The sequence below is a fragment of the Haliotis rubra genome, unplaced genomic scaffold (assembly GCF_003918875.1).
Source record: "Haliotis rubra isolate DU_JTF1 unplaced genomic scaffold, ASM391887v1 Scf878, whole genome shotgun sequence".
Taxonomy (NCBI): domain Eukaryota; kingdom Metazoa; phylum Mollusca; class Gastropoda; order Lepetellida; family Haliotidae; genus Haliotis; species Haliotis rubra.
Window position 1 is genome coordinate 27,717 of NW_025767610.1, and position 17,311 is coordinate 45,027.

Below are 17,311 nucleotides of genomic sequence, written 5' to 3' on the forward strand. Positions count from 1 at the left end.
GAATAAAACATCATCGTACTCAGCGGGCATACACACCCAATCGTCATTGTCAGCTTCCAATGTTTAGCTTGACACGGCATCATATAACTCCCCTTGTGTTATGTGAATCTATACAAAATTGTCCACGGGCGTAGGACTTTAGCCTCGTCGTTGATTTTCACTGATACCAGGACGGCCATGCTGCATACAAACTCCGCACATCAGTGTTCGGTAGCTGCATAGTGCGCACTGCATTGTACAGAAGAGTACGAGTGTGCTGCGAGTTTGCAAAACGGAAGCACACTCGTTCTTTCAGACACTCGTGCTTGGTGGACAAATGGATGATCGGGACGCGGCTAAGTCAAACTTATATTTTTTAAATGGCAATAAAAACGTGTTACTCGCACAAATAAAGGTGACGCGCCAATGCCCGAGAAACATTTCACGTTGTTTATTTAGCCCAACTGGGTCGATGGCCGTACCCGTCTTTTGATAACGAGCGTGATCACCTACAATAGCTGCTAGATATTCCGTTAAGGTTTATGTCCGGGTCGTAAATGTTTGTCAGATAAGGAGATATCTCGAATTGCTGATGTACACACCATGTGTTCCGAGAATAACGACGACCGCCCCCAACTTCGGGTTGTGACTCTTTTCCCGTTGGAAAATCCCTGCAACGTCACTCCAATCATTGTGCGTCGCAGTTTCTGATTGGTCAGTCGATGGGTGCTTGAAACCTCCTTAGAAGTAAGTTGACTGGTCTGTACGAATTTCATGACGTCATATCTTAAATATCGAGTGTATCAGAGGCAAGGTTCACAGAACGGCCTCCATATTAGAAACATGACTCACACCCATCTCTTCAGCCAAGCATCCAAAGGGGGTGGGTGGTGGTGGTGGTGGTGGTGGTGGTGTGTGTGGTTGGGATGGAACACCTTTCCCAAGGCCAAAGATAAAGACAGGTCGTGGATAAAAAATACAGAGTGTGGTCAGTCAGGTACAGTCCTAGAAATCAACCTTGATTCTCAGAAACTGATCAGTGAGTGAGGGAATGAGTGAGTTGGGTTTTAAGCCGCTTTTAGCAATATTCCAGCAATATCTCGGCGGGTGACACCAGAAATTGTGAAATTGTGCTTGAGAATATTTCGCTCATATGACGACGTGCATGCGTGTGTATGTGTGTGTGCGGCTGCTTGTACCAGCCCAGACTGAAGCTGGTTTTATAGTGCTAGCCCACTGAGATACCATGCCGCAGTGAAGCATGAATACCCCACTCAGACACATTATATTGACTCCGAGCCGACCAGTCCTTGTTGTACCCATTAATGCCAAACGCAAGGCAGGGACCTACAAGTACCATATTTTAACGTCTTTTGGTATGACGCGGTCGGATATCGAACCCACGACTTTCCGCTCTCCAGGCGGATGCTCTAACCACTACACCACGGAGGCGGTCCGAACACTGCAAGAGAAACACGGGCGATTGCAGACGAGGTGGCAGTCAGGTACTACTGAACAAGCGGCATGACCTTCAAAGGACATACCACTTGGTACAAAGATTGTTTTCATGTTCATAAAATAGAAAAATGCGTTATTTTGTCTGCGTGTAGTGTTGTATTTAGTTAAAAGTATGCAAGTGTAGAAAAGTAAAACAATGCATTTATTATCAGAGTTTTCATAACATAAATGGTCTTTATTCGCTGGGGTTTCTTCAATTATTAAATCATGTAGATCTTTGTGGTAAAGCTACGTCCCTTCTGCTACTTTGGCCTTATGTAGTTATGTAACGGACGGCATTCCAGAAGTTCGCGAGTCATCAACGAAGCATACGACTTTATGGATAACAGTAGCTGCTTCTTTAATGCATAGAGCGACGTTTCGATGTAGATTCCTCCACCGTTTTCAAGTTAACAGTGATTACAACCAGGTGATCAGGGTGCTGTTGTTCAAAACAACCTTAGCGCTAAGGCTACCTTAAGTCAGTGTTAAAGTATGGGAGTTATGGTCACCTTAGCGCTAAGATCGCTTTGTACAACGGCACCCAGACGTATATATAGGGCATCATTTTTTTTATGTTTCACGTAGCCACCAAATTCTAGACATAGGTCGGTCGGTCGGTCAGCGACCCCCAACCCCCCACTACCAACATCACGGAAATCAGAAATCGCAGATAAAGTGCATGATCGGAGAAAAATCAAATGTCAGGAACATTGTAAAGAGGACAGAGGTCCGGGTTAGAATATTGATCTACATTAATCATGAATGCATATTACTTCCCACAGATACTCGTGAAGGTCCGGGTTAGGATATTGATCTTCAGTAACCCATGCTTGTTGTAAGAGGCGACTAACGGGATCGGGTGGTCAGGCTCGCTGATTTGGTTGACACATGTCATCGGTTCCCAGTTGCGCAGATCGATGCTCATGCTGTTGATCACTAGATGGTCTGGTCCAGACTCGATTATTTACATACCGCCGCCATATAGATAGCGTAAAACTAAACTCACTCACTCACTCACTCACTTGACTGATATCTCCACAGGCAGCAGATACTTCACATCGGCAGATGAAGTCTATCAGTAATATCCTTACTTCTAATGTTCGTCCTCACTAACCTCGATTGTTCGAGGAAGTTGGTTTTGAATAAATCGGAATAGTTTGATATCATGCTCTGAGATATGCTATTACTTTCAGACTCCGATTCCCACATGGATACAATGTGTGACGCCCACCGTCACATTGCTGGAATATTGCTGAAAGCAGCATAAAACAACGCCCATTCGCTCATTAGATCCAGAAACGACGTGAGTACATTCTCCACCCTTAATTTTCTGAAAAACAAATCATCGTCCAGATAAGGGCGGTACAGTAGTCAAGGTATTTCGAAATGCTTTGTTGAATAAAATGAATGGATAGACGAGTTAGATATGCACTTCAATGTGCGGCTCCAAAGACATATATTTGCATAAACATGTAATCTCATACATGAAATGTAATCTCATGCATGAAATGTAATCTCATACAGGAAATGTAACACAGACATGAAATGTAATTTCATACATGAAATGTAATGTCATGCATGAAATGTAATCTCATATAGGAAATGTAATCTCATATATGAAATGTGACACATACATGAAATGTAAAATGAAATGTAATCTCATGCATGAAATGTAATCTCATACTGGAAATGTAATCTCATATATGAAATGTGACACATGCATGAAATGTAATCTCATATATGAAATGTAACACAGACATGAAATTTAATTTCATACATAAAATGTAACACAGACATGAAATGTAATTTCATACATGAAATGTAACACAGACATGAAATGTAATCTCATATCTGAAATGTAATCTCATACACGAAATGTAATCTCATAATGAAATGTAATCTCATGCATGAAATGTAATCTCATACAGGAAATGTAATCTCATATATGAAATGTGACACATGCATGAAATGTAATCTCATACATGAAATTTGACACATACATGAAAAGTATTCTCATACAGGAAATATAATCTAATACAGAAAATGTAACCTCATACATGAAATGTAGCACATAGATGAAATGTAACACATACATGAAATGTAATCTCATACATAAAATGTTATCTTATACATAAAATGTAATCTCATACATAAAATGTAATCTCATTCATGAAATGTAACGCATTCACTTCACGTTTAGCAGAACCAGTGCTGCGCCTTCGCAATTCTTGTAAAACATTAACTTGTGAGAAGAATATGCGCTAGATATACCACTCGTCATCAAGGAGGTGAAAAGCATGTTATCCTTACAACGACTGTTCAAAAGCCATTTATGAAACATTTTCCTTGTGTGTGTTTCCGTGGCAACTCTTTAGAGGCTCATATTGCAATTGAGAATAATAAAAAGGGCGTTAAAAAGGATCTAACATTTTTTGTGATATTTCAGTGGTGATTACACCCGCAGGTGTTGTTTGTCTTGGTCAAAACTTTCCTCATTTGCCTCGCTAACATTCAGTCTTTGTTGGAGATAACTTCTTTGAGAGGCCATATGTTGTCACCCTTCCTTTGTTTGTGTTTAATAGAATCTGTTTACACTGAATTATGAAGCCCATGGTGGATTGAAGTCTTGGCATTAGATCCTGCTAAAGTGCTTAAAGTTTCCTTGAGGAAGTATTTGTTGACAATAATGCCATTACTGATTTATCCGTGATAAGATCTGTGAAGATCCGGGTTAGAATATTGATCTTCAGCAACTCATGCTTGTCCTAAGAGGCGACTAACGGGTTGTACACAATTGACATTTTTAAAGTCCAGACTTAAAACCTGTTCTCTGTATATTAGTTATAATCTCGGCTGTAAATATTCTCGAGTAAATTATCTGTACATAGCGCTTTGAGCATGCCCAAGGATGTGGAATAGGCGCACTATAAATATGCATTTATTATTATGATATTGTGCTTGATACCCAGCGTTCACACGCACTTGCACCTGAAACCAAGGTGCTCACTACCCTAATATTTTGCTCTAGTTTTTTTCTCCACGTTTACACTTGGTTGGAAAAATACCAATGAAGGCCCGGGTTAGAATATTGAACTTCAATAACCCATGCTTGTCGTAAGAGGCCGCTAACGGGATCGGGTGGTCAGGCTCGCTGACTTGGTTGACACATGTCATCGGTTCCAAACTGCGCAGATCGATGCTCATGCTGGATTGTCTGGTCCAGACTCGATTATTTACAGGCCGCCGCCATATAGCTGGACTATTGCTGAGTGCGGCGAAAATCTAAACTCATTCACTCACTCAGTTGGTTCGTAAACTACTTCCATCATTTGCAAAGGGAGATAACTCGTGCCTCGCATTCCTCTATCTCGCGCACGAAAGAGTCTCGATCTAAGCTTGGATCGGATCGTAAGATCGGGACCGGCTACAATCGGCCTAAGATCGGGTAGTGGAACGGGTGTAACTTTTAGCTAAGACGATTGCAAATTGGCGTAACTTGCTAAGATTGATCTTAGGTAAGATCGGTTAGTGGAACGGCAACCTGGCCCTTTTTTTGTGCAGAATTTGCACAATCGTACTGGACATCAGTTAAACAAATATAACTGCCAAACGGTACATTTTAGCAACTTGACCCGTCCAAGCAAAATTGTAGGCATTTTGATTGCGCATCTGCTCAAGAACTTTGGCACTTATTAGATCAGTAGTTTTGCACATACTTGCTTTTGAAATTTAATTTTTAAAATAATTTTGAATGATCTGCCCTTTGCTATTGGGCCTAGAGCATTGAGAATTTTATGGGGAATATCTACACCTCGATGGGCATCTAGGTAACCTTTCTCAAGCGATTCTGACCACTGGTGCTCTTTGTAGGGCTGGTACAAAATACGGCGGAATAATAAATAATAATAATAATAAAAACATTAACGATTACAATAGGTCTCCTACCTAGAGGCAAAGAGCCCTACATATCTTAAATAAATCTGGACATGGTATATTTCCAACTTTCTTTTAATATCTGTACAATGTCATAATAGCCTTTTCAATCTCTACACCAAGAGTAGTTAGTGCTTTAGTCCAAATAAGGATAGGTGTTAACACAATACCCAGATTTCTAGATACAAACCATAAAATTTCAATTTAAAACAAATATCAATAGTGAACTGGCTAACAAATTCAGAGCACTGTCATTCTCCAAAATTCAATGTAAAATCACTGATTTTGTGTTGAAATATGTTTGTATGCACAGCCCTAAAATATAATAAAGTAACGCAAAAAGACTCCATTGTAGCATTTAATCAAACTTGTTAACTGCTGAATAATTGCTGATATCAAATTATATGATTATTAACATGTATCAGTTCTATTCTAATATCACCAGTGTTATCATGCTCAAAATAATCAAGATATACTCTCCCAAAAAAGAAACGCATCGTGAAAATAGCAATTTCATGTAGCAATGAATGAAAACGTGATTCGTTTTACAAAAGGTTTTGCTCTGTATATGAGTTCTATGGTGTTTATGTTTTGAAACATCACAACAAAGCGCACCATCCGTAAAATACCCGTATTTAACAGCATGATTTCGGCGTGTAGTGTCACAATTCACATGCAATGCAAGTGAAAGTTGGGGATCAGATAGTCTCAATGATTGGTATAAAAGGTTAATCGTTGCCTGTCGATTATTCACTGTATTTGGAATATTGTTGACGAACGCAAAATGCCACGTCTAAGTGAAGCCATCCGTCATATCGCCATTGGTTTGCTTGAAGCTGGCGTCTCAACGTGCAGTTGCCCGACGCATAAATGATCACCAAAGCACCATTTCACGGCTCTGGGAGAGATAGCGCCGGCAGAATGCGGTAGCAGATGCCCCTCGTAGTGGGCGACCTCGAGCGACCACTGCGGCGCAGGATCGCTACATCCGGGTACATCACCTGCGTCATCAAACAGCTATGGCGACCAGTACCGCTCCACAAATACCCGGATTGAGGAGGCTTTCTGCACAGGCACCCATGAAGGGCCACCTCCTCGTGGTGGGTGCTGGGTCACGCTAAGCGCCCTTCAAGCCCCCGTTGTGGACCCGGGGGGATATTTGGTCCACCAGCCCGTTTGCCGTGGGTTGCGCCCCTGTGTCGGTGGAGAACGGGAGGCTGGTGGTTGAGGGCACTGGTTCCAGGAAAAGTGTTCCTTTGTCCAACACACCACTTTGCCCCTTACTTCACCTAGACGGGTGGTTGAATGGGCCCGGTTCAACCAATCGGCTGGTCATGCCAAGCTCTGTGTATTATTGTTTTACACAAAATACTTCAACTTTTTAACATGTTTTGACAAAAATCTTGGGCAAATAATCTATCACTTGCATTTCAAGTGTATCGTTACTAATTTTGAAATTTGCCTAGAGTCATATATACCCAGTAAGCGGTGGCTCATGGGCCAATCTGGTAGGACATATCTTTTCAAGATGTTCTCCTGCTTGAGTATACCCTCCTGGTATCCTTGGTGCCGTCTGTTGGAGGCCCACAGACATAAGGCATCGTCCTTGTTGACACTCCATGGTGGGTGGGGAGCTAGGAGGGTGAACTATATTAAATATAAACATGGAACCCCCACTCAAAAAAAGATCGTATGAATCTGATGATTCAGTTTCGTCTGAGGATGAGACTCCTCCAATTGTTGTTAATCCTGATAATTGGTCTCGCTTTTTAGTCATGTCTTCACCGAATGATGGTCCACTGAAATTGAATCCTTTTGCCATTGCAAAAGGCATAGAAGGTCTGGCTGGCGACGTAAAAGAAATTAAAAGCTGCGTTCTGGCTGTCTACTGATTGAATGCAAAAAGCAGATTCAGTCACAAATCCTACTGTCAACAAAGTCATTAGCGAATGTTGCCGTGACGGTTTCACCTCACAGGACCCTCAACAGCAGTAAAGGCATTGTCCGAGATGTAGGCCGTTGCCTTTCAGACATGGATGAGGATGATATTGTTTCGGAATTATGCTCACAAGGAGTTACAGCTGTTAAACGCTTTTCTTCCAAGAGAGACAATGCAATTATTAAGACCAACACATATCTATTCACATTCGGTCTTCCATCACGACCAGACTCACTCAAAGCTGGATATTGTCATTTAAGGGTGGATGCTTACATCCCCAATCCCCTTTGGTGCTACAGATGTCAACGGTATGGTCATGGTTCAAAGTCATGCCACAACACGGCTGCCTGTTATCGATGTGGTGGCAAATGTGAGGATAGTAAACTCTGCGTAAAAGCTCCTTCATGTGTAAACTGCTCAGGAAATCATCCATCGTCTTCTAGAGACTGCCCTACATGGGAGTTTCAGTCCAAAGTTTCAAAAGTCAAACATGACCGCAATATCACCTTTTTAGAAACGAAGAAATATGTTCTGGCTCATGAAAAACCAGGCCCATCTTACGCGGCCGCTGCTTCTGCCTCGGTTCCAAATGTTCTTGTTTCTAGACCTGTTTCATGCCATTCGGTTGCTTGCCAGACTGAATACACGTGGCTTGAGTCCTCGACTCCAATACCGGCTAAACGTCATCAACAATCATCATGTTTTTCTTCGTCCCAGACTGAAAATCAATCTACAGTGGTTTCAACGTCACCATTGGCTCCAACGTTGATATCACAACCATCTCCTGTTGTGAAGAAGAATAACACAAAACATGATAATTCAGATCGTATACCGAAGGGTCAGCGTGGCCCTGTACAGATACATAACAGATTTCAATCTTTGGAGGACATGGAAGTCTCTCCTCTCTCCCATCGGCGCAACAGAAGTAAGTCGCCTAGAAAAGGGAAAAATAGATCTCCCGTGCATCCACCTATAACATGAGCATTTCCAGTTCACTAATTCAGTGGAATTGCAGAGGTCTCAGGACCAATGTTAATGATTTACACTTATTAATACGCCGTCAGCAATATGTCTACAGGAGACGTATTTAAAAGAAACTGACAACTTTAATTTACGTCAGTACAATGCTTACCATTCATTCTCTCCACCAGGGACAAAAGCAACTGGTGGATCTTCTATTTTTGTAAAACAGGGTGTGATCCACAGCCCTGTTTTAATTCATACCAATCTTCAGGCTGTCGCAATTCGGATAACTATGCACATTGTTTTTACCGTGTGCTCTCTTTACATTCCTCCATCGTCGACGCTTCAACTAACTGATCTTCAAGCACTTTATGATCAACTTCCAAAACCGTGTATCATAATGAGCGATTTAAATGGCCACAACCCACTTTGGGGCAGTGTACACACATGCAATAAAGGTAAGTTACTTGAAGATTTCATTTCAAATAATGACTTATGCATTTATAACGATGGTTCTCATACTTATTTACATCCTGGTACAGGTACATATTCTAATCTTGATTTGTCACTCACTGACTCAAACCTCCTGAATGAATTTGAATGGTCCGTCCATGACGACCTCTGTGGAAGTGATCACTTTCCTACAATTCTAACACCTGTAACCCCATCTGATGTTCCTCCGTCATCCAGATGGAATTTTAAGAAGGCTAATTGGCCTTTATATGAATCTCTCTGTGCTGAAAAACTTAAACCTGAAATTTTCACTGATGTTGCTGACGCTATAACATGTTTTTCAGATGAACTGCATAACATAGCCAATGAGTGTATCCCTAAGTCCTCTGTCAATCCAAACATAAGAAAGCCATGGTTTAACGACGAATGCAAACAGGCAAGGAAGGCAAGGAAGAAAGCTGAGCATTATTTCCGTCGCCATCCTATGGTCCACAATTTAGACAAATTTAGAATTTTAAATGCTAAAGCACGTCGTGCTTTCAAGCAAAATAAACGCCACTCTTGGCGAAACTATGTCTCAAAAATCAATTCGCGCACACCTATATCAAAGGTGTGGAATATGATCAGGAAAATCAAGGGTAAGGGCTCTAAATCTAGCATTCACCATCTCAAAGATGGGAATCAGTTATTGACTGATAAATCAGATATTGCAAATAAACTTGGTGAGACGTTGGCCAAACATTCTTCCTCATCTAATTATGTACCTACATTCCAAAATTATCAAAGGCAGCAGGAAAAGAAATCTATTAATTTCAATTCAGATAATGGGGAAGACTACAATGAAACCTTTTCGATACATGAGCTACATACTGCACTTGATCAGGCTCATGATACTGCTTCCGGAGCTGATAACATACATTATCAACTCCTGAAGCACTTACCAGAAGCATGTTTAGAGACGCTCTTATCCATTTTTGATGATATTTGGACATCTGGAAAATTTCCTTCGTCGTGGCGCGATGCTATAATTGTGCCCATCCCTAAACTTGGACGTGATCATACTGATCCTTCCAATTACAGACCAATTTCACTGACTAGCTGCGTTTGCAAAACCATGGAACGCATGATCAACAATCGACTTGTTTGGTACTTGGAAACCAATAACCTGATAACTAATATACAATGTGGTTTCCGTAAAAACCGTAGTACCATCGATCACTTAGTGCGTTTAGAAGCTTTTGTGAAAAATGCCATAATTAATAAACAGCATGCAGTGTCGATCTTTTTCGATTTAGAAAAAGCATACGACACGACATGGAAACATGGGATTTTAAAAGGATTTACATGCCTTTGGATTACGAGGCCGTTTGCCTCAATTTATATCCAACTTTTTAAATGACAGGCAATTTCAAGTCCGAGTGGGTTCAACCCTGTCTGACCATTATAATCAGGATCAGGGTGTCCCGCAAGGCAGTATTTTGTCTGTAACATTGTTTAGTATCAAGATCAACAGTTTATCAAAGGTTTTAAACGATTCAATTGATGGATCACTTTTTGTGGATGATTTTAATATTTCTTGTCGTGGTAAAAATATGCATACCACTGAACGGCAAATGCAGATGTGTTTAAACAAAATTAATAAATGGTGTCTTGGAAACGGGTTTAAATTTTCTAAGTCCAAAACTAATTGCATACACTTCTGCCGTAAATACAAACCGCATAAAGACCCTGAACTATCTTTTAATGGCACACCCATCAAAGTTGTGAAGGAGGCCAAGTTCTTGGGTCTTATTTTTGATTCACATTTCACTTTTCTGCCACACATTAAGTCACTTAAAGCTAAATGCCTGAAGGCACTTGATCTGTTAAAAGTCGTTTCAAATTCTAAGTGGGGAGGGGACCAAACTACCCTACTACACCTATACAGATCTCTCATCCGTTCAAAACTCGATTATGGCTCCATTGTATACGGTGGAGCCTGTAACAGCAACCTTAAATTACTTGATTCTATCCATCACCAGGGTCTAAGGCTTTGTCTTGGATCTTTTAGAACCTCTCCTATTGACAGTCTTTACGTCGAGGCTGATGAGTCATCTCTTAACCAACGCCGTATAAAATTACCCTTGCAGTATGTAACTAAACTATATTCTAACGAGTCAAATCCTGCATTTAATTGTGTTTTTAATCCTCTCTATGAGGATTTATACAACAAAAAGTCTTCTCTTGTTCCGCCTCTTGGACACAGAATTAAACCATTCATTTCTGCTGCCGGCATTGAGCTGGAAACCATAGCTCCTTCCCGTCTTCTTTCTTCTCCTCCTTGGCAGTTGGTTAGGCCTAACTTTGACCACATTTAAAAAATCAGAAACTAACGAATTACAGTATAAACAAGAATTTAGTCAGTTAAGAAATAAATACAATACATATAAATCCTTATTTACAGATGGATCCAAGGATGGTGGTGCTGTAGCTTGTGCCACTGTCATTGGGTCCAGAACAATATCATCTCGATTGCCTGATAACAGCTCTATTTTCACGGCGGAAGCTAACGCCATATTAACAGCTTTAAAATATATTAACTCACACCGTAAATATAAACAATATATAATCTTTTCTGACTCTCTTTCTTGCCTTCAGGCGATTAAAAATCTTTCTTGCAAACATCCACTTTTATTAGAAATTCTTGAATTGTATAATGAGCTTGCTACTGGCCAGTGTGACATCGTCTTTTGTTGGTTACCCAGCAACGTTGGCATTTCTGGGAACACAATCAAAATGTCGCGTTGTCGCATTGTCGCGTGTCGCGTTTTAGTCAAATACGTTAAAATACATACTATACTTAATATTTTAACAAAACGCGATATGCGACAACGCGACATTTCATCAAAATGTCGCGTTGTCGCATTGTCGCGTGTTGCGTTTTATTAGTTACGGCGGATTTTATAAACTATGATTACTTTTCGATGTTTGGATTGGATTGGAGTGGAGTGGAGTGGAGTGGGTGGGCGGGTGGAGTGGAGTGGAGTGGAGCGGAGTGGAGAGGGAGCGGAGCGGTGCGGAGCGGAGGGGGGGAGTGGAATGAGTGAACGGAGGGAGGGCAGGTGAGCGAATGAGTGAGTGAGGAGGGCGGGGAGGCGGAGTCAGTGGGTGGAGTGGGCGGGCGGAATGAGTGAGTGAGAGAAGTGAGTCAGTGAGCGGGGTGGAATGGGCGGAGCGGAGTGGAGAGGGAGCGGAGAGGAATGAGTGACTGAGAGAAGTGAGTCAGTGAGCTGGAGTGGAGTGGGTGGGCGTGGAGTGGGTGGAGTGGAGTGGAGCGGAGTGGAGTGGAGTGGGCGGAATGAGTGCGTGAGTGGGCGGGGAGTGGAATGAGTGAGCGGGCGGAGCAGAGTGAGTGAATGAGTGAAGGTGAGTGAGTGGGCGGGGAATGGAGTGAGAGAAGAGTGAGTGGCGGGTGGAGTGGGCGGGCGGAATGAGTGAGTGAGAGAAGTGAGTCAGTGAGTGGAGTGGGTGGAGTGGGTGGTGTGGGTGGGTGGGTGGGTGGAGTGGGTGGAGTGGGTGGAGTGGAGTGGAGTGGAGTGGAGTGGTAATGAAAGGGCAAAAGCACGACACGCGACAATGCGACACATAATATGTCGCATTGTCGCGTGTCGTTTTGAGTCAAATACGTTATAATACATACTATACTCAATATTTTAACAAAGCGCGACACACGACGAGCGACAACGCGACATTTCATCAAAATGTCGCCTTGTCGCATTGTCGCGTGTCGCGTTTTAGTAAATACGTTATAATACATACTATACTCAATATTTTAACAAAGCGCAACACGCGACGCGCGACAACGCGACATTTCATCAAAATGTCGCGTTGTCGCATTGTCGCGTGTCGCGTTTTAGTCAAATACGTTAAAATACATACTATACTTAATATTTTAACAAAACGCGACAATGCGACAACGCGACATTTCATCAAAATGTCGCGTTGTCGCATTGTCGCGTGTTGCGTTTTATTAGTTACGGCGGATTTTATAAACTATGATTACTTTTCGATGTTTGGATTGGATTGGATTGGAGTGGAGTGGAGTGGAGTGGAGTGGAGTGGAGTGGAGCGGAGTGGAGCGTGGGAGTGGAGTGGAGTGGAGTGGAGTGGAGCGGAGTGAGTGCGTGAGCGGAGCGGGGAGTGGAATGAGTGAACGGAGTGGAGCGGAGTGAGCGAATGAGTGAGTGAGTGGAGCGGGGAGCGGAGTCAGTGGGTGGAGTGGAGCGGAGCGGAATGAGTGAGTGAGAGAAGTGAGTCAGTGAGCGGGGTGGAATGGAGTGGAGCGGAGTGGAGAGGAGAGGAGCGGAGAGGAATGAGTGACTGAGAGAAGTGAGTCAGTGAGCTGAGGGGAGTGGAGTGGGCGGGAGGGTGGAGTGGAGTGGAGTGGGTGGGTGGGTGGAGTGGAGGGGGTGGGTGGGTGGAGTGGAGCGGAGTGGAGTGGAGTGGGTGGTAGGTGGAGGGAGTGGAGTGGAGTGGAGCGACAACGGAGTGGGTGAGGGAATGAGGAGTGGAGTGGAGCGGCGGAGTGGAATGAAGTGGAGCGGGCGGAGGAGTGGAGTGGAGTGGAGTGGAGCGGGTGAGTGAGTGAGTGGAGCGGGGAGTGGAATGAGTGAACGGAGGAGGAGTGAGTGAGTGGAGTGGAGTGGGCGGAGCGGAGAGATGAGTGAGTGAGTGAGAAGTGAGTCAGTGAGTGGAGGTGGGTGGAGTGGAGTGGAGTGGGTGGAGTGGAGTGGAGTGGAGTGGAGTGGAGTGGAGGGCAGGCGGGGAGTGGAGTGGAAGTGAGTGGGAGTGAGAGTGAGAGTGGGCGGGAGTGGATTGAGTGGATGAGTGGAGTGGAATGAGTGAGTGAGTGGAGGAGAGCGAAGTGGTGTGGAGTAGAGTAGAGATGAGTGGAGTGGAGGGAGGGAGGGAGGGAGCGAGCGAGCGAGCGAGGGTTGATTTCTGGCACTCCAAGGGTACGCAACTCTGCCAAGCGATTTGACCGCTTTTAAAATCATATTCATAACATTCCATCTGTATTGCGTTTTCCCAAGAAGAATATCACGTTCAAAGTCGACCAAAACTGTATTTGAGGTGCTGGATGGTTAAGTGATATTACCATCTCATTCTACCTGGTATCCATCCACTGCTGGCTGAACAAGTTCATCAGCGTCGGACAGGACTGTACCAAGAACTCTGAGGAGCCACACTGTGGAACATAGTGACCCATTCGTGGACATCACTTGATGTTTCTGCCGATGTGGCCTGAATTTTAACAATATTTTAGTTTTTTCACAACCTGTGAGCTTGACATAGGTGAAATGTCCAAAGTAACGAGTGTATATGGTACTGGGATTAGAACCTATGATCATAGTTTTCTGGTGAGACTAAGAGACAGAACTCTGCACAGCAAATTGCCCCGCCTTGAATGACAGAGCCACCGTGTGCCGTGATTACAAGGAATAGTAGCGCTAATAACTTGTCTTGCTGCTAAAACACACTTGATTGGCCAAATACATTTACAATATATACAATAATTTTCAAAGCAACAATGAAAGATTTCCATTAAGTTCAAGAAAAGCAGCCCCCATTATCATTACGCGTACTACTTCATTGTAAAAACCATTGGAGGTAACAAAAGACCACTGAAGTGTGAAATAGAGTATAACATTTCCCACGCATGCGTAGACTCATTGACTTTCTACGCATGCGCACCGGTAATTGAAAAGGGCGAAAACACGACACGCGACAATGCGACACATAATATGTCGCATTGTCGCGTGTCGCGTTTTAGTGAATTTTTAGGCTTCTTTTTACACATCTTAGATATGGCGACGCGCGACAACGCGACATATTTTGACCTTGAAAATTATCGCTATGTCGCGTGTCGCCATTTGAAGGAATAGAAAAATATTATTCAAAACGCGACACGCGACATCGAGATAATGCGACAAATGGACGAAATGTCGCGTTGTCGCGATGTCGCGTGTCGCGTTTTGGTTTATTTTGCCTCACTTTACTTATTTTTGACAACGCGACAATGCGACATAGCGACAATGTCCCTTCTAGGATTACATAGATATCCCTCTTTCTTCACGAAGACTCCCCATGATCTAGCATAAACAAACTGTTATATATTATCTACGTTAACCAGTTCACTAACCCCTGTGACAATGTCCATACCGTTTTTCTCAGATGGATTTTTGGATTCTGTCTTCTGATTGACATTTTACGCGATATTTCATTTGGTGTTTCTGTGGGTCAAACATTTCCTCATTTGGCTCGCTGACATCCAGCCTTTGTTTGAGTACATTCAATAGAATCTGTTTAAAGTTAGTTATGAAGCTATTGGAATAAAGTCTTGACACAAGATCCTGCTAAAATGTTTAAAGTTTCCTTTGAGGAAGTATTTGCTGACTGATTTAATTTCAAATGCTTTTCATAGAAAATATATATTAACAATTTACATCCTGATCTGGAGCTATGTGGATCGGCTATCGCCAGAAGGAATGCTGGTCCGTGTGCAAAAATGCCGGGAAAATGTTTTTACGACTATGGATGTCTCTATGCTTTATTAATTGTTTGTACATATCCGTTAGAAGTAAATATACATGACAATAATAGTTAGGGATATGAATTTAAATAAATGTAAAGTTTGAAATTATGAATAATGATGTATTTATTCATTGACACACTGATAAAGTATAAATCATAAAAATACCAATCTCCCTGGACTTTAGTCCAGTATATATGACAGACAGACAGACATATTATTTCAGTAATGTAGGCCATTGACCCATAATACAACATAGTGCAATTATAAAGAATACATACATGCTGGATATAGGATAACAATTGGAATACAGGGTCAATTAGTTGTAGTAGTGGGTTTACTTCTTAGTTTTAATACAGTGGAGAGGAATGTAGTTAATGGTTTTAGATAATTTATGTTGTTGCAAGTAATTAAACGCACAAAGGTTTCAGTTGTTGGAGGGTGGGTCTGGTGGGTTGTGAAACACTTATTTCTTATTTCAGAATATTTGTCACAGATAAGTAGGGCATGGATCTCGTCTTCAACAAAGTTTAGGCCAACAGAGTGGCAACAGAGGCAGAGACGTTGATCATAGGGTGTATTTGTGTGACGATCGGTTTCCACTGCTAATCTAAAGTTGTTACAGCGGAACGTAGCCATAACTTTCCTTTGATATGGAAGGAGGTCACAGGACAAGTAGTGTTCAACATTAAGTAAAGATTTAAGTTGTGAATAATACTAGTATTACATTTAGATGAAGAGTCAAGTGAGGAACGTCAAATTGAAGGAAGCAGTCATAAAATCGCTGCTTGAAGATGGATATAAATGTTTTAATGCAGCCAATTTCTTGTGAGATCCACACAAACCCAAAACCATACTGAAAAAGGATTTGTCTTATGTGTGAAGCCCAGGTAGATTTATTATAATCATCAAGAGATTGGAGATTTTGGTAGGCCTGATAAGGAAGTCTATGGTGTTGTAGCTGCAACAGTCTGCACCAGTACAATATTGATCTGGAGGTATAGTGGTCTTGCAGTGAAAGTCCGCCACACTCTGCCGTACCAAGTTATTGTTGGTATACTTGCTGACTTTGAGAAAAGTCTTGCAGAACTTAAAATGTACAGTTTCAATATGTCTGCAATAAGTGATTCCCCAAATCTCTGATCAATAACACAGAATAGGTGTAATCATGGAATCTAATATCTTAAAAATGTCCTTGTGATTAATACATCCAAAATGTTTATAGATGGAGAATATAGCTTTACTTGCTTGAGCTGCTAAACAGGATTGGGCTTTAGTCCATGACAGTTTAGGAGTGAACACAATCCCAAGATATCTGTACATATTCACAACTTCTATTTGTTCACCATTTAAAAACCATTTCTCATAAGAACGGAGAGGACCACCATTTCTAAAAACAATAATTTTGGTGTTGTTCAGATTGATTTTCATTCCTGTATCTGCACAGAATTTTTCAACAATATTAATTTTCTGTAAAGCAGTATCTGATACAGTTGATACATCATTAGCAAATTAGCAAATAATAGCGAAAATACATCAGGAATATGAATTGATATGAATACACCTCTTCCACCATCTTCCTCCAGCATTTGAGAACGCTTGTTTATGAATATTATAAAAATCTGCGGACTCAGAGTGCATCCTTGGCGGGTACCAATATAACATTTGAAATAGGGTGATAACCCCGAATCAATTCTTACACAAGCGCACAGTGTAAAATACATGTTGATAATAAATTTAAGAAATTTTCCCTTTACCCCCTTTTCTATCAAACTTATGAAAAGTAATTCATGGTTAGTAGACTCAAATGCCTTGGAAAAGTCAATAAAAAGGCAATAGAACCTTCCATTTTTCTTTGACAGATGTTTAGTGACCATAGCTTGAAGGGTGAAAATATGGTCTGTTGTTGAATAATCATGTCTGAATCCAGCTTGTGCCTCCGAAATTGTATCAGTATTGTCACACCATTTTTC

General features: G+C 41.9%; 1 long non-coding RNA gene across 1 annotated transcript in view; it reads left to right on the forward strand.

The window, feature by feature from the left end:
- Positions 1-930: 930 nt before the first annotated feature.
- Positions 931-17,311, forward strand: part of LOC124263293 — a 31,865-nt gene continuing 15,484 nt past the window's right edge. Inside the window, exons 1-2 of the long non-coding RNA XR_006894806.1 lie at positions 931-976; positions 2,673-2,782. This is a non-coding gene — a long non-coding RNA (uncharacterized LOC124263293). The remainder of the gene's footprint in view (positions 977-2,672; positions 2,783-17,311) is intronic.